Raw genomic sequence first — 21650 nt, 5'->3', positions numbered from 1 at the left:
TATTTTTAAAGAATCCATTTTATGTTAAAAGAAAATCAGGGTTAAATTTAGCTCTCTGTTCTGGGGGCATAAATCCAGATTAGCTTTCCTTTTAACAGTAATTTTACTCAAGGTTTTGTGAGTGGAATTTGGCTTGGTGTCCACTGAAGAAAAATGTAGCAAAATATATATTCCTCTCCCTAAATCCTTAAGAAGAATTACCAATATGCTACTGAATACCCTTAATATAAGCAAGCAGTGAAATATTTTCAGTTTTGTGGCTATGTTTTTGGTCTTATTCACATTTTATATGGGCATTGTTTTAAATTACTGGCACTACATTAGAGTATGTCAAGATGGATCATATAAACAGATACAATTTACCATGACCTTGAGGCAACATGATGTGTATGTTGCATTACATTAGCTATCAAAGTATGTTCTTGTCGTGGTTTAACCCCAGCCGGCAATTAGGCACCACACAGCCACTCACTCACTCCCCCCTGGTGGGTTGGGGGAGAGAATCAGAAGAGTAAAAGTGAGAAAACTCGTGGGTTGAGATAAAGGCAGTTTAATAGAGAAAGCAAAAGCCCACACATGAGCAAAGCAAAACATGGAATTCATTTGCTACCTCCCATGGGCTGGCAGGTGTTCAGCCATCTCCAGGAAAGCAGGGCCCCAACATGGGTAACGCTTACTTGGGAAGACAAATGCCATCACTCCAAACGTCCCCCCCTTCTTCTTCTTTCCCCAGCTTTACATGCTGAGCATGACGTCCTATGGTCTGGAATATCCCTTGGGTCAGTTGAGGTCAGCTGTCCCGGCTGTGTCCCCTCCCAACTTCTTGTGCACCCCCAGCCTCCTCACTGGTGGGGTGGGCTGAGAAGCAGAAAAGGCCCTGAGTCTGTGCAAGCACTGCTCAGCAGTAACGAAAACATCTCTGTATTACCAACACTGTTTTCAGCACAAACCCAAAACATAGCCCCATGCTAGCTACTGTGAAGAGAACTAACTCTATCCCAGCCAAAACCAGCACAGTTCCTTATATAGTACAGTAATCACTGCAGACAGAGAAAGAACGTGGGTTGTTAGGCATCCTGTACAGAGTTGGAAGACGTAAAAAAAAATCTCTCCAGATCTGTAGCCACATCATTTGTATCTTTTTAAAGAGGATAGGAATAAGCTATAGGACAAAAAATGAATCTAAATGGCTCTCCTCCCTATGCAAGGTGACATCCTTTGCTGAACAACAGAAATCTCTGAACATCAGGAAGCACGTAACTGGGAGGGTGAGCGAGCACTGGAACAGGTTGCACAGAGAGGTTGTGGAGTCTCCATCCTTGGAGGTATTGAAAAGCTTTCTGGATGTGGTCCTGGGCAACTGGATGTAGGTGGCGTTGTTTGAGCAGGGGGGTTGGACCAGGCGATCTCCAGAGGTCCCTGTGACTCTGTGATATCCACAACTCCCAACAGTGAGCACTTGTGATAGCAATGTGCCAGTGCACAGGCATTAGGAAATCCAGCTCTTCCCATACTCCTTTCCTCACTGCCCATCCTGATGGCCTTGCCAGAGCATTTGGCGAGTTAATCGTGACCTTTTCACTCCCAAATCCCACTTCTCTGCTGTGCCACAGAGCTCTACGCTGAGCCCTGAAGAGGAGATGTGTCACCTCATGCTCGTGTTTTCCCAAATGTTCTACTCCCCATACAAGCAGCTTGTTTCCCCAGGAGCGTGGGACCTGCACAAGTGGAGCTGCTGCCTCTCCCCCATGCCGTGCTTGCTCTGAGCACAAGCCAGAGGGGCAGCTGCTCCTGTGGATCGAGGGCCTGGCTCTCCTGGCTGTGCCGGGTTTGTGCAAATCGACCTTCAGCAACTCACTTCAACCTTCTGCTCTTCCCCCCTCCCCTTCCCATACTTCGTACTGTTGTAATTTTGTAAGCTGCTTGGGCTAGGTATCGTTCTCGCTATCTGTGTCTGGTTTCTAGCCCAGACGTCAGCAGGGGTTGCCGCATGCTGCTGCAATATAAATGACTAATGATGATGATAAAAGGTGTGGGAGTTGGTTGCCTGGAGTGTTATCCTACTTTGATAACTTTGTTTTAGAAACTAGCTTCTTCCTCAAATTGTCTGTTATTTTATCTTATTTGGTCTAATATTTTAAAAGCAGCAAGGGATTTTCAGCTGCCTCCATTTTGAAGTGTTCATCCCAGGACTTTGAAAGAGGCTTTGATAGTTTCAGAGCTTGGATGGTGTTGCTGTGACAGTGCCAGTAGCCTTCAGCGTGAGTTGCAGGTTATTGGCACCTTTAAGAGTCAGCTGCAACTGAGTCCTGAAAGAGGCATTCAATAGGGAAGTGCTCTATTTTTAAATTTGGGCTGATATAGGTAATAATTACACACAAAACAGCATGTGAAAAGAACATTATCAAGGTTGCACAGCTCAGCACTTGAAGCTAAGAAATGCTGCAACTAAAATTGCCTCTACTCCATTAATTTGCCACCTTGCACAGGTGCATCAGTCACAGACTATTTTTGCCCAGGATCTGAGTCTCGCTTGGTGCACATAATAGATGACACAGTTTGTGAGTTCAATACTTGATTTTCTTTTCACTGTTCAATGCATAGCTCAGTCTCTGCTGTGAAGGTAAAATTATTTCCCACTGGGGCATTCCAGGGTGTTCCACCATGCAGGTCCTTGCAATGTGCAAACACTGACTTATTTCCATTTATGGAACTTTAATAGCAATTCTGGGTATCATTGCTCCCTAGTACAGCTGGTAACCTCGGGCAAAAAAGAGTAACATTACAAGTATGCATAACTGTGGGTGCCCGATGTAATTTTTTTAGAGGACCTGGCAGCACATACTGCAGCTCCCATTGGCTTCCACTACAATGGCCAGTACTCACCACTTTCAGATATTCAAGGCTCCAGGCCCAAGGCAGGCTCTGAGAAATACAGAACAGGGGAGCAGCTTTGAAAAGCGCAGTGTGAATGAGTTGTCCCATTCTCCAGGGCAAAATCTCACGCCTGCAGACAAAAGACTGCTGCTCCTCTTCTCAGACTCTCCTGCCACCTTTTAAATTCTGAAAAAAAAATAAAAATTGAAGAATCGTATAAGCAAAAGTTTTTTTCTCTCCTCTTCTATGGCAAATGCACCGTGCTCTGACTGAAGCTGGAATTTGGTGGACAAAATAGTGCTTAGCTAAAGCCTGTCTGATAACATATGAACACAAGGAGGTTGAATTCATCCTGGATCACCTTTAATTGTGGCATTTTTGGCTGGTCTTTGCAAATGAATTACAAAAAACCCACCCAAACAAAGTATTTATTTTTTAAAAGCAAACTGAAAACCTTTTGCTATTCAAATTTTCATATTGGCAATCATCAATATCATTTCAACCTGTTGAAGTGCTGCAAAGATGCTTTGAGCTAAGAGAGTAATTAAACAGGAAAAAAACCTACAAGAGAGGTAACTTCTTTCGCAAAACTGATCACTTAAACATATTTTCAGATGCACAAGACCTTCTTCAGCACTTACATCAAGCCATCTCAGCTACAATAAAATTGAGAATGCAGTTCTTGCTTCAAAAGTGAAGATACTCGAGTATGTCACAGAAAAGGTTGCCAGGTTTTCATATGGGTAAAACAATAATTGGTTTCCAAGCATCATTCCTATAAACAGCAAAACTGAATGATTTTTTTTCCCAGAAAATATTTTTCCTGAGACAAATGGCTGGCATGTATCATTTCAGACAAAGTAGATATAATTTTAACAAATTATAAAAAAACCTGAACACAGCTTTCCTAAATCAGAAAGTGTCAGTTGGCTAGAATTATTTGCAGTGTCCCTTAATGTAGCTGTAATTAATTTGGGGGGTAAAGATATAGTTGGAAGGAAAAGTGAAAATTTTAGACTTTCTAGATTGTTGTTGTACCCACAAACTAATAGCTCATTTCTACAGAAGCTCTAGTGTTATATCCCTCAGGCTTCTGGATGCTCTTCTGGTGCACATTTGTTTTGTGAGGAGAGGTCACATCTGAGGTAAAGGTAGTTTGATCCATTACAGGCCCAATTATCTTCTGGCCTTGGCTGAATTTAGAGATATTATATAGCAAAAAATTAACACAAATTTGTGTCACTTTTCCATCTCTTAATATTTCTTCAATGTCTTCTGAAACAGCTCAGTTTCCATTCCAACATGCAGTGGTGAGGACAGATCTTCAAATTGCTTATGACAGAGGTTATGTGCCTTCTGGCAGATAATGGAGACCTGTCTTTCTCTAAGACTTGGGTATTGTATTTTTTCCTTTTACAGGGCTTCAATGTATTTTTGTTCCTAAAAGAGAACCCTGGAGATGCCCTTGAAATAGAAAATGGGGTGCCGAGATCTGAAATGATGGAAAGAGATGCTTTAACATCTTATTCTTTCACATAGCTATTTCAGCTAATGCTACTTTTAGCTGGGCAAAAATGCAATTTTTAAGGCTTTTAACAGTTGTGGTTCTCTTTTTAATCTGAATATGGCAGCACTCAGGTGTGCTCACTGTAGAGTTTTTTTGTTGTTCTGCTTTTTTAAGCTCAGGAAACATGGGCAAAGGACTAAGAGAGAGAACTCTGACTTCAAACTTCAAATCTTTATTCTGTTGTAATTTCTGGGGCGTGGGAGGGAGAGATGTTAGCCTTTTTTTTTTTTTCCTTTGAATGAAAAGTGTCCCTTCTACCAACCTTGGTATGTATAAATTATAAAATCTTTGGAGTAAGGACAATAGATCTTTGGTGCACAGGCTCCACATTAATACCAGAAGCCCAGAAAGGTTTTGTCCTTTGTTGCTTCAAAACCCCCTCGTATAACTACAAAAGGCAGAGAGAAAGGCAAGAAAAATAACCAAGAGCATGGAATGGCTTCTGTACAAGGAAACAACTAGACAGACTGGGATTTTTCAGTCTTGAAAAAAGATGACTACAGCGATATGGTGAGAGAGAGACTTACAGCATTCTAGGTGGCTTGCAGAATAAAAGCCGATTAGTCACTCTTTCCCGAATTACATAATGAGGAATGAAGTAACAGGTTCAAATAACAGGTGGATACTTTTTCAGATGTCCCTTAATTACCTTTTGAGCTCATTGCTAGAGGACACTGTATAGAAAAAAATAACAACATGAGTTCAAGCAGCAATTAGACAAATTTAGAGAAAGCAAACCTATGAAAGGTCATTAAACCCAAAGATGCTTCCTCTGGCAGAAGGAGTCCCTGAGCTGCAGATTTCTGGACTCTGGTTAGGTACGGTGGGGTAAGCATTACTACGGTCACGCTGTGCACCTTTGGCATCAGCTAATGGCAAGGGGACACCTGGTCAGCTGGACTGTGGTCTGGCTGCCTTTGGCTGCTTTTATGCCTACTAATACCGCAGTGTGTTTGGCCTTTACTGGACATCTAATAAGGCGGTTCTGGGAAATCTCCACTATGGCTAGCTCTTTCTGTGCCTTCCCCACTGATGGGAAAGGAGCAGTGGTGAGACGTGAAAAGACCTGTGCAGGGCTGATTGTTCCCTCTTCTCCTTCTCCATTGCAGCTGCTCCTTCTGGGACAGGAGCCCCTCAGGCTCTGCAGGACGGGGCTCAGCAGACACTATATGAAGAGGGAGCCTAAGAGATCTGTTCCCTGTCTCTGTGTCCACAATATGCAACTTTCACCTTTCAGCACTAACCGTTTGTTGCAGCAGAGCAGTAAATTGCCTGAAAATGGAGCACAAGCAGTCAGTATTTTTTTCAGAACCAGTGCATTTGCACACATTGCAGAGGGATTCATGCGAACAAAATAAACATAGACCCTGTCATTCTTCCTCTCTTCTGGCTGATAGATGGTATCAAGAATTAACCTCGGGAAGAGTGGGAGGGAGGAAATACTCTTTTGACTCAAAAGGTCTGAGAAGAAATACTGAGTATTTAAAAGTAGGAAAATGGCAAGTGTGCTGCAGTACCAACTGAGAGTCAAACAGTTCTGCTTCTAAGCATTAGCACCAAGCAACCAAGCAGAGTGCTGTGTGTCAGGAAAATGGATTGTGAACACAAAATAGGCCAGTCTAAACCAACCAGAATTATACTGAAATTTCACCACTCTTTGGACCCAGCCAGAAAATTAATAATTTCTGGATTTGAGAAATTTGGACTTCTAATTGTAAGTGCTTCCAGTTGTGTTTTAAATGGACTGTTAATTTTGATCAATAACAATTCATTCTTCATAGTGCATCTTGTATCAAAGGGGAGACAGCTATGTGTTAAAGGGTGACTTACCTCATTTCAGTCAGGTTTGTTTCTTTCACAAACTAGGACTTGTGAAACCTTATGAATCCTGACATGGGAGACTTTGCTGTAGGTGGAGGAGCCAAAGGCTGTTAGTGAGTCTGTGGATAGCACTGCCTGCATGGAGGCAGGTAAAGGAGACCCTGTAGTAATAGCCTGGTATTTAAGGATCATTATTCTGCTACGGATCATAGCTTTGTTTCTAAGATAAGGATACTTGCATTCAAAATATTTGGTCTCTTTATAATAGAGCTTAGCTATCCTGAGCATTTCAGGGTTGTGCGTGGTCCCAGCGACATAAATGAGGAGAAGGAAGGTAAAACTATAAAACTGGCTGCAAGTCCTTTGCCTCCTCTGAGTTCTGAGTTGCCTGGGGGGACAAAAACAGCTGCCAGAACAAACTGGATCAGACCCATGGTGGGGAGCAGGATGAGCCCTGTAACGCATTTCTTATTTGAATTCTGCCCTCTCAGAATAACCTCTTTGCTGCTGAGTGCTTCCCTTTATTCTAGAGGAGGTCTCACATTGCCGAGACCTTTGGAAATATCCTGGCTGTAGTGCTATAAATAGCATGTGTTTCCCACTGACTTAAACCTGTCAGCATAGCAGCAGCCTGACGTGGGTTTATTTTCCTGCTTGAGGACTACATAAGTGCTTGTGTCCTCTGTCCGCTGAGACATCTCTTCGCTTTAGGCACCGGTCTCTCTGCTCACTGCTGGGGAGTGTTATTGAACCTGGCTCACATTCCTGCTCTTTCTGATCTTTGTCATCTAATGAAAGACCTCTCCCTGGGCACCTTTCCTTGTCCCCCCTCTCTCTTCTCTTATGGCAGGTCTTCACTTTTCTCAGGTTTTCTGATTTCTACCCTATATTAGTTTCTGCTCATTCCATTTCAACTCACCTGCTATTCATAAATCCTGCACACTGCCTGTGCAAGCTGCTGTGTCTGAATGAGCTTTTAGTGAAGCTTCTTATGGCCCCAGAGCTTCTCTTGGCCTCATCTTGCATTTACATTGTGCCTTTCTGTTCCCTGAAATCCAGCTCTAAAAATAAATGCAAATGTGTGTCGCCGCACCCCCCAGTGTTTCTCTGAGCAGGATCTTGACTGATAGCTGGCAACATGGTGAGTCAGTGGCGTTTAGGAGAGGACTTAGCCAGGCAAAATGGCACAAGGGTCGGGAGTGGATACAAGGTCATCACAGAAGTGAGAATATGCCAATGGAATCCTTAGGAAAAGGACTGCTAACAAGCACAAATATGTGTGCTAACTTTGCCTTCCTCCCACAGACCACTAGCAGCAGTGCAGTGTCCACTTCACGGCAGGACTTTTGCTGAGCACCCAGCTTTCCCAAGTCTGCCCTTGGAGGAAAACGAGGTTACAAACTTGTGAGGAGGAAAGGAACAAAGCTCCATTTGGCTGTCTTGGTCAAGTGGGGTTAAATCCTCGAGGAGCCTCTCCTCCCTGCTTGGTAATTCGAGCACTTTGTGAGATAAGGGAAGGTGTCAGCTCCAGCAGCATCTGAACTCACACTCCGCTTTGTATGATTTCTATGCCCTCTTCAGTTTGCTAATCAAAACAAGTTTCCGCTGTGTGTTTCTTATCCCCAGAGGGTGGAACTATCCTCAGAAAATTAAAGCTCTCTTATCTCTTAATGTGTCATCACAACTAATAGCCTGGGGACTGTAAACAAGTTTAAATATCAAAACAATTTGGCTGGTGATTGTCTGTGATTATGGATTAAGAATACAAACTTTGTGCTCGCTGATATTCAAGCTAGATGAAATACAAGGAGCCAGATCCTCAGCTGGTGTAAACGGAGGTGGCTCTGCTGAACTCAGGGGAGGGATGCTGCTTTGTACCAGCTCAGCATCTGACCCTGGGAGCTTTTCAGAAGTTTTCATTCTTGTTTTTCAAAGTGCCAGATAATACCTGACAGCATGGGGCTGATCAGGAGGAGCGCTGAGGGCCCCCAGCAGAGCCCAGACCGTCCTCCCCTCCTCTGACTTCCCCGGGAGCTCTGCTTCTGCTGCCTGCACCCTCCACTCGCAGCCTCTTTGGGGAGCTCATCAGTAATGACTTAGAAGGGAAATTATTTAAGATTACAAAACTTTTTCAAGAGCAAGTCAAGGTGCCAGCATATTTAGAAGCTGACAGATATGTCGGGGCAGGTACTTTGTGAGGGATGTGCTTTGTATCTTCGATGTGACAAACATACTGCGGTAAATTCACAAACGTGCTCTTGCTGCTGCCTTTTCCAAAGCCCTGCCACCAAGCCGTCACCTTTAGCTCAGTCACTGCTCACGCTGAGAGTGAAGGGATGAGTAAGGGTTATCTCCTTTTGCTAGAAATGCTTTGTCTAGTTCACTGGACTGTTTGCAATGACGGTGATGTGCAACAGGTCCCACAGATTTGGGGAGATGGTAGTGGGTGTATTTTATAGCACTGTTGGATTTGCAAATTTTCATGTTATCATCTCCCTCTTTTGGAAGTATTTGTGTGGTCTCACTTTTGTTATGGATCATTTTCTCACATAGGCTGGGCAGTTCTTCAAAGATTCCCACAGATGAGAAACTGAGGCGGAGAGAGACTAAGCGGATTACCCATAGATATTGAAGAAGTCAGCAGTAGTACAAGGACAAGAATAGTGCAAGGAGTGTCCTAACCACTGAACTGTGCTTTTCTCCCCTGTGCAATGAAGAATACATGGAATACATATCTTTTAATGGATAGCTTTTCAGAATACATATATTTTCAAAAGGCTGATATTAGGTTAATAATGAAACTTTTACAAAAAGAAGTGGAAACATTAATTTTGATCTGGCAGGGAAGCACTTTCCTAATGAAGTAGCAATTAAATAAGAAGGATAGTTATTAAAGAACTGGTAAATCTAGTGCTCTCTATCCCTCCTATCTCAGCAGTTCTAGCAGCAGTTCTGGGTAAGGAAAAGGAGTGTTTGTGACAAGCGTGAAGCCCCACCAGAAAAATATAAAGGGAGCAATGTGTCATAAGAATCTTAAAAATATGAAACAATGTCAAATAAATGAAATCAATTTCCAGAAGAGAATAATAAAGGCTGAAAAAAGGTACCCGGAAAGCCAGAAGACTTTTCTATTTTCTTAATTGGGGTAATTATACTAAAACTGACAGCAAATATTTTCCCTGTAGCAAAAAACACCCACAAACCCCAGCCAGCCAAAATACCGCTCTGAGTGTGAGATCTGTGAAGGTTAAAGGCTTGAGTCTCCCATTAGGAGAGTGCTCCTCTTCTCCCAAGGTCAGTCCTTAAATGTGGAGAAGTAATTTTGATTCTGGTCTCACAGTTCAAAGTCAACACTTACCTTGATTTCAACAGTGCTATATTTGGCAAAGTACTAATATAATTGTATTTGGTCCCAGTCTTGTCCTGTTTGAATGTTAAACGCCTCTTAATACCAAGCCCATTGTGTTCTTTCTCCCTCATAGTTTAGGTGATGTATAAAATAGTGAGCAGAATGGACCCGCTGGAGCCGTCCCTCCAGCAAAACTAATGGTGCCAGTGTCCACACTAAGCATGCTTTGGGGGTTTTACTTCAGACTAGCTTTTTTCTGGAACCCTGCTGCCATGGACTGAAATTTCTTTTATTGTTTTTATAGCACATGAAGAGTTCCTGGAGCACATCTTTGGGTGTAGTTTCATCCAAAAAGGATGTAGTTCATGCAGTCCCAGGCTGCATCATCATAGCGTGAGCCAAATACAGCACATAGGCGTGACTGGAGCAACAGAGATGACCTCCAACAAATCACACTGTGCATCAGCCCATGTATAAACTCTCAGCTGCTGTTGACTCCTTGTTGTTCTTTCATGTTCATCATGTCCTGGTCACCAGCTTCTCCTTGCATATTTCACTGCAACACACTGAGGTCCTTCTCCCTCAGTTAAGACCCCTTAGTGAGATAGAAATAATCTGGCAGTCTGAGTTGTGTTGGCGGTGTTTGGATTTGAAAGCACTCAGTGTCTCCTTGCTAATAATTAGAACTTGCAAAGAGGAGAAGAGTGACTGTACAGCCCCGGATCAGAGATCGTGCAGCCCAGGGACCCCCCTCTCTCTCAGTAACCAGTAAAGGATGCCTGGGAAAGACTTTAATAACAAGGCAAGGATGTGGTGGTACTTCCCCAGAATACTTTCGTAGCTTCCAAAAAATTCACAACTCAAGGATTTCCTAAGCCAGAGGCTTTGTCTTTATATCTAATAGCTGTTGATATGGTTTTTTTCTTTTGTGATTTATTTAGTTACTTTTTAGATTTATGTTAATTTAAGGATCTAGCATCCTGCAGGAAGGAGTCTGACACTAACTTAATGCTGCACAGTTTGGATTTATTAAGAAAAGACTGAGAAAGTTAATAAGAGGGTTTCAGGTACCCCCATGCTGCCTCTGTTCACATTAATCCTAGAAACAGGATTGTCTAGCTCATGTGGTGCAGAGTCACCATGCCAAATTTAAGAGTGTCAGTGGATGCAGTGCATGTGCAAACCAACCACAGCTGGGGCTCTGCACTACTCTGTGTGGGTTTTTGTTGATGTGAATGGGAAACTCTGCCCAGACCATAGGATGCAGACAGGCCCACTGTACCTTCTCTGGCTTTTTTCAGAGCCAGAAGCGCTTGACCCACAAGATGCTTGGGTATGACCATATTTCTGTGGGAGCCAGAGTGGTGAATCAAGACCATTCGGCTCTTGTGGGAACCAGCCAGCAAGGACTTCACCCTCCCCTCAAATCCTTGCATTCCAGGCCTGGGATTTTATCAGATTGTATTTGTGATCCCACTTGATTTTTCAAATAAACAGTGAAATGCAAATATTTGGCCAGAGGGAAAACCTCCCAGTTACTGAAGGGGAAAAGAATACAATACCTGAATGACTCATGGCTTTGCGGGTGAAGTAATGGCTGCGCGTCATAGCTTGGGATGTGGGTTTGTGATCTGATGCCACATAGAGTGGATGTGCTTGGGTTGTGAGGTTAATGTAAATGACTTTGGTAGGAATTGTCCTGTGAATTCCCAGAGCCAAATTGCTTGTTAAGGTATCACTGACTGCATGATGGCAATTAGTAAGATAGGGAGAGCACCTGCCAGATGCAACCAAGCCCTCCTCTGGACACCAGCTGGGGGCAAATATGACAAAACCGTTCTGTTGCTAGAAGAGGTAGGACCTGCAGGAGGAGTTCAGGTGGCCGTGGCTGGAGGAACTGTGGGGATCAGGGAGTTTCTGAGGGCTGGAAGGGGGAGGGCAGCAGGAGCTAGCATCCCTGGGAGGTACCTGGTGCCTCTGAAGCATTGCTCTCCTGGGGCAAGTTAATTGAAGACCTGCTGGATGAGCATGCTCTGATGTCTGATGCTGTACCCCTCTGCCTGGTGCCCCCTGCTCCCGTTGACTTGCGTCTGCCATGGGTACGCTCGGGTTACTGACTCCCTTGTTCTTGTTTTCCTCTGAATCACTCGATGATGCTAAGGCAAAACACGTAAATGCTAATGCAAGTGTAAGTATAAAGGCCAGTGGCACCTCTGCAGACACCCGCTTCTGCCTTGCTCACCGCTAATCACTTGTACCTGCTGGGATTCAACACAACACCCGTTCTAGGAAGTTGCCCGCAGTTGCTCACTGTCCTATATATGAACAACTTGCAGATGTGACAAAATACAGGTTGTTTTGCCTGGATTTTCTGTTTTCCGTCTCAGTCTCTCCGTTGCAGGATTTCCTCACCTCTCCCACTCCTTTCCGTCTTTTTTCTCGGTACTCTGGTCGCTGCTCTGTGGCTGCGCAGCCCAGGAGCTTGGTAGAGCTGCAGGTCAGGGCTCCCCTCTGGTGATACCTGCTGGGGGGGACGTGTGCCCACCCAGGTGGTGGCCTGTTCTCAGGGGGCCCTCCCCACCCTGAACATCCACGCTGCATGGGATCTAGCAGTTTTGCTGTGCAGGTTAGCGGAGGGAGGAGTGAGGGAAGTGCCTGTGCCCCCTTTCTCCTCCAGCCAAACCCCTCTTATAAGTAGGAGCTGTTGGGGAGCATTTTTTACTACATCCTACCACTGCTTCCTGCAGCAGAAACATCATGGGGTATGGTTTACAGCTTGGTAGACAAGAGCAGGGCATCGCCTGAACCCAGCTGTTGGCAGATCAGTTGGCTTTGGGAAACCAGCCAAACTTTTTCAGTTTTCTGGGGCACTCTGGTTTGCCTGTAAGATTAGAATTTGCAGCATTAGATAAGCATGGATAAATAGAATTTATCCATTTCTAATTTGAACAATCCCATGTTTACCCAGGTCTTAACGCCCGGCTGGAAGACCAAGGTGTTGTCCCAAAACTCGTGGGATCGTTCACCTGGTGTGCAAGCCAATAGCACACAGAGTTGAGCTATTAGCTGTTTATTGCCAGTTCTGCACAGGAAGGGGTGCTAGGGGGTATCTCCGCAAAGCTAGCACACCCAGCACTAAAACAGTCATTCATTTATACATTTTAAATTAGCATAATTACCATACACATTGTTTATCAACCTTTTACTGGTGCCCATAATTCCATACCTTAAAGCTGATTGGTGTATAGTGCCTCGTCTTCATTTAAAGCTGCAGCATCTTTTAATTTTACTGTGCAAGCTCAGTGGGTGAGGGTCTTCAGGTGGAGGCTGGTATCCTAACTTCTAGAGGTGTGGTCTTCATATTATAATTAGTTAAGTTCACCTAGACGGCTTGTTTTCATGCAGTATAGCCAAGCTTCTTGGGCAACCGGCCCACTAAAGTTTCTGGTTCCTAGTTTTAGGTCGATTTGTTCCTTCTGTTCCATTGTCTTGTCAAGGGTTACTTACTCAAGTGATTTACATCAATTACTTATCTTTTATTCCCAAAGTTTATAAAAAAATTACAACCATAAAGATTTTCATATCAAAGGCAGCTTCTTTGTTTGTGGCTCCAGCAGTGCCGGGAGTCAGGGCTGGTCCCACATTTGAAGAATCTTCTTTTTTTAAGCGGTTCAGAGGCTGGGGCTGCTGCTTGGGAAATGGTTGTATTCTCCCTGCAGGCAGATCAATACACTTCAGCTCACTGCACTGCAAGTAACTTTTCATTGTACATTAAGAATGAGGAAAATAAAAGCCAAGATGGATGTTATTTTGGTTTTGCTTTTATTTTGAATTATTTATTAGGAAGTCACTGCTGTCTTCCTTCTCGCCAGGAGACAAAATGCCTTTGTCTTTGGTGATTTTTCCTATTAAAATAAACGAGGTCTTCCCAGTTTTATTTCCTTCACCCACTTGCTTCTTGGTACTGAAGTGTAAATCTAGGGTGTCTGCAACTTGACAAGATGGTCTCCTGCAGTCCTAATGCAGACAAAGTTCCCACTGGCGCCAGTGGAGGCACACCTCATTGGTACATTTCTAACCAGTTTTATAATGACATTGCAGATGAGTTATGTGTGTTATGAATGATTGCTGGCACATAAGCAGAGTGTGTTATGGAGGGTTATAAGTAATCTACAGGCTAGCTGAACTATCATTTTAATCAAGCATTTACTAAATTGCTAGTAAAAATATTAATCCTTTTAAAGTGAATTCTTAATATAACACGTTACGGGGCAAAAATTCTGCAGTTGGCTCCACTATTAATATGAGTTTGGAAACTCAAACTAACAATCCATTTTGATGTTTTCCTTCCTAAATCTAGGTTATCCTGAAGGGGCGGATAAAGAAACTGGCCACCAAGATGGTAATCACTAGTGGAAATGAAGAAGATAAAGGCAGTCAAGAAAAGGAAAGCAAAGAAGAGACCATCTTGGCAATGCTTGGAATTATTGGGACAATTCTGAACCTCATTGTGATCATTTTTGTGTATATTTACACAACGTTGTAAACTAGGAGGCATGAAAATAGACCAGATAAAACGGCCATTAAGAGTGACGACAAACATTGCTGACTATTGACAAGTTGTTTAATCAGAATTGACTCTGTATTATATTAACACATCATAAAAGCACTGCCTGCAGGCAGCAAAGGCTGAAGCACAATTAATTTAACAAGACTTTTTCACACAGTAACAAGCTTAACTCTTCTGTCCTGCTCTCTTCCTTTCAGTTTGGTTTTCAGTTTTGGGGAAAATGACTGCAATGATGTAAGTTGTAGCTTTGAAGAAAACCACCAGGGATATGTTGTTTTAACACAATTTAAAAAAAAAAAAAAAGAGAAGAAAGAAACTGTACACTATATACAAATAGAAATGTATACTCTATACCCGCAAAGATTGAACTCAAAGATAGCTTCATAGCACAGATCACGTGTCCGTTAGGTCAAATGATTTTTTTCTCTTGGTTTTGCTTTTACTTACATTGAATTTGACGAGCTTTTTATTTAGAATGAACATATGGTGCAATCATGAAAAAACAATTCCATTGAGCAAGGTCTGCCTAAACCTGATAAAATGTTGGGAGAAATACATTACATGGTTATTTTTCCTCTCTCATTTGCTTAACATCTGTGTCTGTTCATACTAATGTTTATAAATATATATTTTTAATAAATGTGCTATATTTTTAGCATGAACCAAATATTTGGAGACACTTGTATTCATGCAGCTAAATTTTGTTTGATGAAGTGCCCTTTTTGACAATGGATGTTATTTTTCTCAGCAATTATACAGCAGTCTTGTTTGCAGCCCTCTCACTGTGGTCTGAAGCAAGCTCACATCATGCTCATATGCATGACTTGAAGTTGGAATGTCAGCTGAAAAGCATTGCTGCTTAATACGGGAAATAGCAAAACATTGTAAGGTGACCTTTGGAGACTGGTTGCAGAAAGAAGGCTCTATTTATAGTTTAAAAAAAAAAAGCAAATGAAAGGAATATTGAGGCATCTCACAAAATATTATAAAATTCATAGAATTTATGGCTTTCAAAATCTGGTCACACTGTCTAAGTACTTATAGTGAAAGAAGCAAGCAGAGGTTTATGCAGTTGAAAAGAAAAATTTAGAGAGCCTGTGGTGAGGGGCTTAAGTGAAATCCAGACTGTAAATACAGAGTATATTTTAAATGTGAGGATCATTAACCCTTTATGCTTCTCTGACGTGCTTTAACTGAGGTCAGTGCAGTGAAATTCTCTGACTTGTGTTTTTGACAGGAATGTACAATGATGATGATGATCACCATTTTTATTCAGAGTTCAGTACCTATAAATATATGAAGCATTAAAAATATGAGACCTCAATTCTGCCTCAAGCTGTCTAAGTACGTTGCCCATTAGCTCTGACATATCCTCTTAAAAAATAGGTCAATTAATTGTTTACTGACTTGAGGTTTGGATTGCGTCCTCAGATACACAGGGGGCATTGCTATTGAAGTCAGCTGGAGCTGTAAAAAGTTTGATCCTAGAGTCTCATTGATTTTGGTGATCAGTCCTGTCCCTCTGGAACCAGTAATGAGCTTTTCACTGGTTCCCAGGTGGTAGAACTGGTCTCAAAAATACAGAATTTCATTGCAGGATATAAAAGCAAGCCTGGAAAACCCTGAGGGGCACGTCTCATAAACAGGTGTTTAGTCTCTTGTGGTATCGCACATTCAGTAACAAAACCATTAGGTGAAAGGAAAAGATCAGTAAATAAGTTAAAATGAAATTCAATATGAAGACTGAAGGAAAAAAGAGCAAAAATAATCTCATGTTAATGAAAACATGACAGGGTGAGAGAGGAGAGAAAATGAACACAGGTTTGAACAAGCAGAGAACGGCACAGAAAGAGGGTGCCCTGCACGCCGGTGTGGTTGAAGAAATATTTGTGTTTGGATGGTGCTGGTAGTGCTGCAGGTCTTACAGAGGGTGAGAAATGTTAGTGGCACCGTTCAGCGGAGCTGAGTGAGGCTGATCTTGGGTTTTAATTTATAGTTATTTACTGGTAGTTCTAAGGAATTAGCAAACTCTGCTTTTTGATCATCTTGAATGAAAAAAAAAAAAAAGGCTAAAATATAGTTACCTTCACTCCACATTTTGTCTTCTGGTTGAACTACAGCTGATCACAGCATGGGCCAATAGCATTGGCACTCATGTCCCAGCGCGCACCAGCCACCCGGCTAACTCCAGCCTGTCCCTCCTGTTGGCAGGGTCCTCTCTGCAGATGTTCTCTTGAACCTCTCCTACTCCTTCTCCAGCAAACACCAAAGCAATCTGCCTGAGGCTTCTACCCATCTTCTAGAGGGGAAGCCTGGGAAGGGGCAGTGTCCGAGTCAAGAGATGAGCCCTGATGCCTGATTTTTCTTTGCCTCTCTCTGTGTCAAAGGATAATACCTGTCATCATCTTGTGGGCATGAAGATTCTTAATGAATGAAATTTCATTAAGTACTTCTATTAATATTACAAATTAAAGCTCTGCATTGTAAAACAGCATATAACCCCCCCAATCCCCTAAAGTAAAGTAGCAACTTTTGCAGCTTATCACAGTTGCACTCCTTCAGACATGGTCCGGCGTCTTCACCGACAGGCACTGCAAATAGCCCAAACGTGCTTAAGCTGAACTGGTGGATCAAAAAGCCTAAGGGCTCTGTGTTTACTCTGCCTTTCCCAAGAGAAGACCCGTTAGGGGAAGACTTTCCAACTGGAGGCGTACTGTACTTTGCCTGTTAGTCTTAGCGTAGGCAGTGTATCCAGGTGCCTACCTCTCTGCGCCAGCAGCAGCCGTGTACTGTGTGCTTTGCCACAGGACTTTCATTGCACCCTGAAACGGGAAGAATAGTTTATCCCATTCCATAAAAAGTTTAACAGTATTTTAATTTTACAGGTTTCTGTTCACAGATAGTTCTAGAAATATCCTAGGGCAAGTACTTCTTAAGTAGATTCATTAAGTATTCATTTAAATAAAGATGAAGTGTTTCCTTCAAGGGAAATTTCTTTACCTTTTATTTGGTATTCATGAACACTGGTATGGGAAAAGTATGTCTTCAAGAATGACTGTGGAAGGGAAATGTTTTATACAACGATCTGAAAGTGTGCCTACCCAGGCAGCCGCACGCAGGCCTGCTTTCGGCTGAATGCCAGCTGGAGCCAAATTACCCTCATGCTTTTTTATGTGAGCAGTGTTCAGCATGCATCTATAAGAAATATTCAAATAGGTAACATATATATCATGGATACCTTACAGTCAGTAACTGCAGTATAAATAGTTGAATAAAACTTCTTATTACAGGTGCTGAATGGTAAATCTGCTTTGGCAAGGAAAAAGCTGATAGTCTCATTTTTGGCTTGACTTGTAGGTAATGTAAATAGTTTCTAAAGTAAATTTTTAAAAATAAAATATTACTCCATTAGTGACAGGAACTTTCATGTTTGCATTTGAGTAGAAGGAATTTAATATCCAATATCTTAATAAGATATGAAAACATCACCTTCTGCTTCTGTCAACTAGAAATACCATTGTATTTTTAAATTATCCTATGTAGTTTAATGGTTTGTGTTATGGGAGTGAAAAATATTTTCCTCAGGTGACAGGAAGGTGACATGCTCCCTGCCAGTGTCTGGTGTGTTGTGTGGTGGGTACAGAAGGCTTTCATGAAAGAAGAAGATAAAAACTAAATCACGTTATGCACACAACAAAGTGAGGAGAAAGAAGAAAGATAGGTAGCCGCTCTCATCCCTGGTTCCTATAACTGCCACTGAAAACTCATCATCTCAGGAATCATGTCTTTATACAGGAATATATCTTCTTGTGTGCTGGCTGACAGGGCATTTTTTTTCAATTATGTACCTTTTCCTCCTTCTGCTTGCACCTCCACAGCAGTGTGTGGCTCATCACACCTTAGGAGAATTTTTTACATGTACCCAGCCTGGGAGCCTCTGGAAGTTGCTGTTTTGGTTTATAGTGGTGTAAAGGTCTACTATGGGACAGAGTTTTATTATTTTAAGGTCAATCAGTAATCATCTTTATGTTATTGTCTGATAATCTAGGGGATACTTTGCTGGTTGAATTCCCAGACCCATCCCTCCCTTGGCCCACAAGTAAAATTTTGATTCAGTAGACCTCCAAATACAAAAAATCTTCAGTTACATCATGATAAAACTTTAGTATGAAGCATTGCTTAAGTCCAAGTGTCTTATATTTCCATTTAATTTATATCCTGGAGCTCATCCCACATGCCCCCGGGTCTCATCTGTGTCAGGAGGTCTCATTGTTTCTGAGTGAGAATTGATGTTTCAGAGTGCATTCTGGCATAAGCAGAGAACTGCGTCCAGAGAGGGGAACTGGGATAAAAAGTAACTGAATTAAAACTCCAGGAAGGCAGCACTGCAGAATTTACTAATTAAATAGTTTGAGGCTTGGCTGGAGTACTTTGTTTCTGGCTAGCCAGTATTTTGGAGAAAAAATATTATTGTTCCTTGGAAAGTTTCTGGAAGAAATATGTCTAATTGAAAGAAAGAACCTCATTGAAAATGTTTCAGCAGCAATTTCCAGCAGCAACCTTCCAAATAAAACACCGACCAGGCCTCCGAGTGACTCTGGCTTGCTTCCCAAGAGCATGTTTTGGCAGCCCAGGAACACACTGCACATATATGTAAGCCCCTCTTGTTTACTGAGAGGCTTTGTCTTCTTTGGAGCAGAATGCACAGATTTACAAAGATTTAAAAATGTAAGGAATAGTACATTATGCAGTCAACAACAAAAAATGCTGTTCAACTTTCTTTCCAGCAGATACCCTGCAGACACCCTGCAGAATGTGCACTGCTTCTGTGCCTGGCTGTGCTTTTTGGAGGGTCTTCCCAAAAAGTCTTATACACTCAGTGTAGCTTTCCTTCCCCACCACCGATCCAAGAGAAACAAAACCTGTTCAGCGTGGAAACCTCCACGCCAGGCTGAAATCCCACATGCATCCATCTTGATTTATCTACATATGAACCATCTGGTATCCAATAAGACTCTCCTTGTCTTAAGCGTTAGGTTTGCTTATTTGCATTTCACCTGGGGACTCAGGTGGTGAAAGGCAATTTGTAGGGTTGAAAGCACCCAACTGTTTCCAATGATACAACTTTACATAATGTAGCCGTTACCTAGAAAGGTGCTTGTTTGTCCAGAAATGTGCCTGCCCCGTGCCATGCCCATGGCACGCAGTCCTCCACGTGTAGTGTCTCACTGACAGAGTATCCGTGACTGTGAGGGGGGTGGGTTTGGGCTGTAACTGGCCCCTACAGCAGGGTTTTGTACCAAAGTCTGGATCCCAAGTCAAGCTCTGTAGAGTGAAAGGACATCCTGCTTTGCTCATGGAAGGTACTTAGCTGTGTTCACAGCACCGGGATCCCTTCTTCTGCAACCAGTACAAATTCAGCTTAAGGTGATCCATGCACCACTCCTGACCCTCTTGGTAGCTGCAGAGCTTCCTTCCCTCTGGGTGAAGAAAACAGCTTTGGGCTTCCCTAAGCTCCTAGAATAGGGAGCAAAGTCCCTCCTGCAAGGCAGAGGTAGCAGCAGGAGCATCCATTTCTTGCTGACAACAACCAGGTCACTTGCCTGGAGTGCTGATGGGGACCCTTTTCACTCCCATCATTGTACATAGTCTGGGAAATGCAAGTTTATTAGCTGGCCTCTGGGTTCTCCACAGGCTCAGTCACCAGTTAGACTCAGGCAGACTCGTTTTCTGATGCTGAAACTTTGTTATACTCGCATGCCTCCTGGAGCCAGGTCTTCAGGAGTAGATTAAAGGCCCTGATATCTTAATCTGGCCTTGATATCATGAAGGTCTCACCATAACAAGTCTCAGCCATTGTCAGTCTCTCTGGCAGCAAGGTGTTAACGGACTAGCATTAGCAAGGGACACCAGATGGGAGCCACAGTGAGCCGGAGTTGGTGCAGAGGAGGCTGGCTGCTTTGGAGACAGTACTTACCTACCTTCTTGAAGGGCAACGGTATTATGGTGGATTGATATTGGTGGTGGGTAAATGTAATAAAATGTTGCTGTAGCAGGGGCATGATATCTCACCTTTAGTTCCTGCAAACTCAATGGGAAAGGCTTTATAAATAATTCTGGCTTTGTGAATTTAAGATATGGATTAAAATTTACTATATATGTTTTCAAATTTTAATGTGCTGCTTTTTTTTCCCTTACCAATCAATTCAATTTTAGTTTTGCAGATATTATTCTTATTTTTGTAATAATGATGGCTAATGCAAAAATGTTGGTAATGGATGCATAAGGAAAGAATGAAGATGACATTGTCAATGTTTTATTAATTTGTTATTGTGGGCAGGAAAAGTCAGTCAGTGGTTTTCTTTGCATCCAGTGCACATTGTTAGCAGTATTTTTATAATGATTTGAAACCATTATTTTTGGAGCCTAAAGGAATTCTGTGGGACAAAGGTTCATCATTTAGAGCTGTGCATTTTCAAAGAAATGCCAGCAAACAGAGAAGCATATGAAATGTTTGCATTAGCTAAAAGAAAACAGTGTCAGATATATACATTATTAGCAGATTGAAACTCAAAAGTGTGACCACACAACTATCTTTCTTACACCCCTGCTGACATTGCATAATACACACCAGGCCATAATTTAGATGCTCACACTTCTAAGACTATGCATGTACATAACTCAGACTAAGGGTCTAAGCTCCTTTACCATTAATATGCATATGAATATGTATTTGCAGGTTTGGGGCATTAGCTGACAGTTAGCTGACAATTCAGCTATAGCAACAATGCAACTAATCAAACAGGGAAAAATACAAAATTTCCTGTACAATGAGATATTTCTCTTTGCCCCATTGACCTTATTTTCAGCTGATCTGTTTGAGACTATGATGATGAGAATGATGCTAAAGCCTGCCTAATATAACCAATGAAAGAATCAAGACAATGGAGGAATATTCAAACTATATCTTCCATGAGAAACTAGGCATTTCCCTAAACTGCTTCAAAAAAATATGTGCTGAATGTCTTACGTTTTCCTTTATATGATTCACCTTCAGCCAACACACTAAATCATTAGTGGCTTTATCATATTTCTATTTGATTGTATAATAATATTTATGTACAGTTTCACTAAGCTGTGCAAACACTAGCAAATGGATTTTGCATCCTTTGTCGCTTTTTAGGTTTTATAAGCCTCTTCCTAGTACATACTGATCTCCTGTTTTAAAGATCAAGAAAAGAAATATAACCACATCCTTAGAGCAATATACAATTATGTAAACCTCACTACAAGTTTAGGTAGAAAGTATATGGCCATTTACAGAAAACAGAGGGTCTTACTTCTCGAGCCTGTTTGTATGGCCAGCCCCAAGTGACCTCAATACTGTGCTGAGTATGACAGTCCTACAAGATTAGGTTCTTTTGATTTTAGAAAAAAGAGTTCAGCTGTCAAACTCCTTGAAGCAG

The 21650-nt window shown here is 42.2% G+C and overlaps 1 long non-coding RNA gene across 2 annotated transcripts in view; it reads left to right on the top strand.

Moving 5' to 3' along the window:
• Positions 1 to 20353, top strand: part of LOC115335591 — a 45924-nt gene extending 25571 nt beyond the window's left edge. For both annotated transcript variants that reach the window (XR_003921470.1, XR_003921468.1), the window contains exon 3: positions 13975 to 20353. This is a non-coding gene — a long non-coding RNA (uncharacterized LOC115335591). The remainder of the gene's footprint in view (positions 1 to 13974) is intronic.
• The last annotated feature ends 1297 nt before the right edge of the window (positions 20354 to 21650 follow it).

Source organism: Aquila chrysaetos, chromosome 2 (assembly GCF_900496995.4).
Source record: "Aquila chrysaetos chrysaetos chromosome 2, bAquChr1.4, whole genome shotgun sequence".
NCBI lineage: Eukaryota > Metazoa > Chordata > Aves > Accipitriformes > Accipitridae > Aquila > Aquila chrysaetos.
This window is presented reverse-complemented; position numbering and strand designations above follow the sequence as displayed.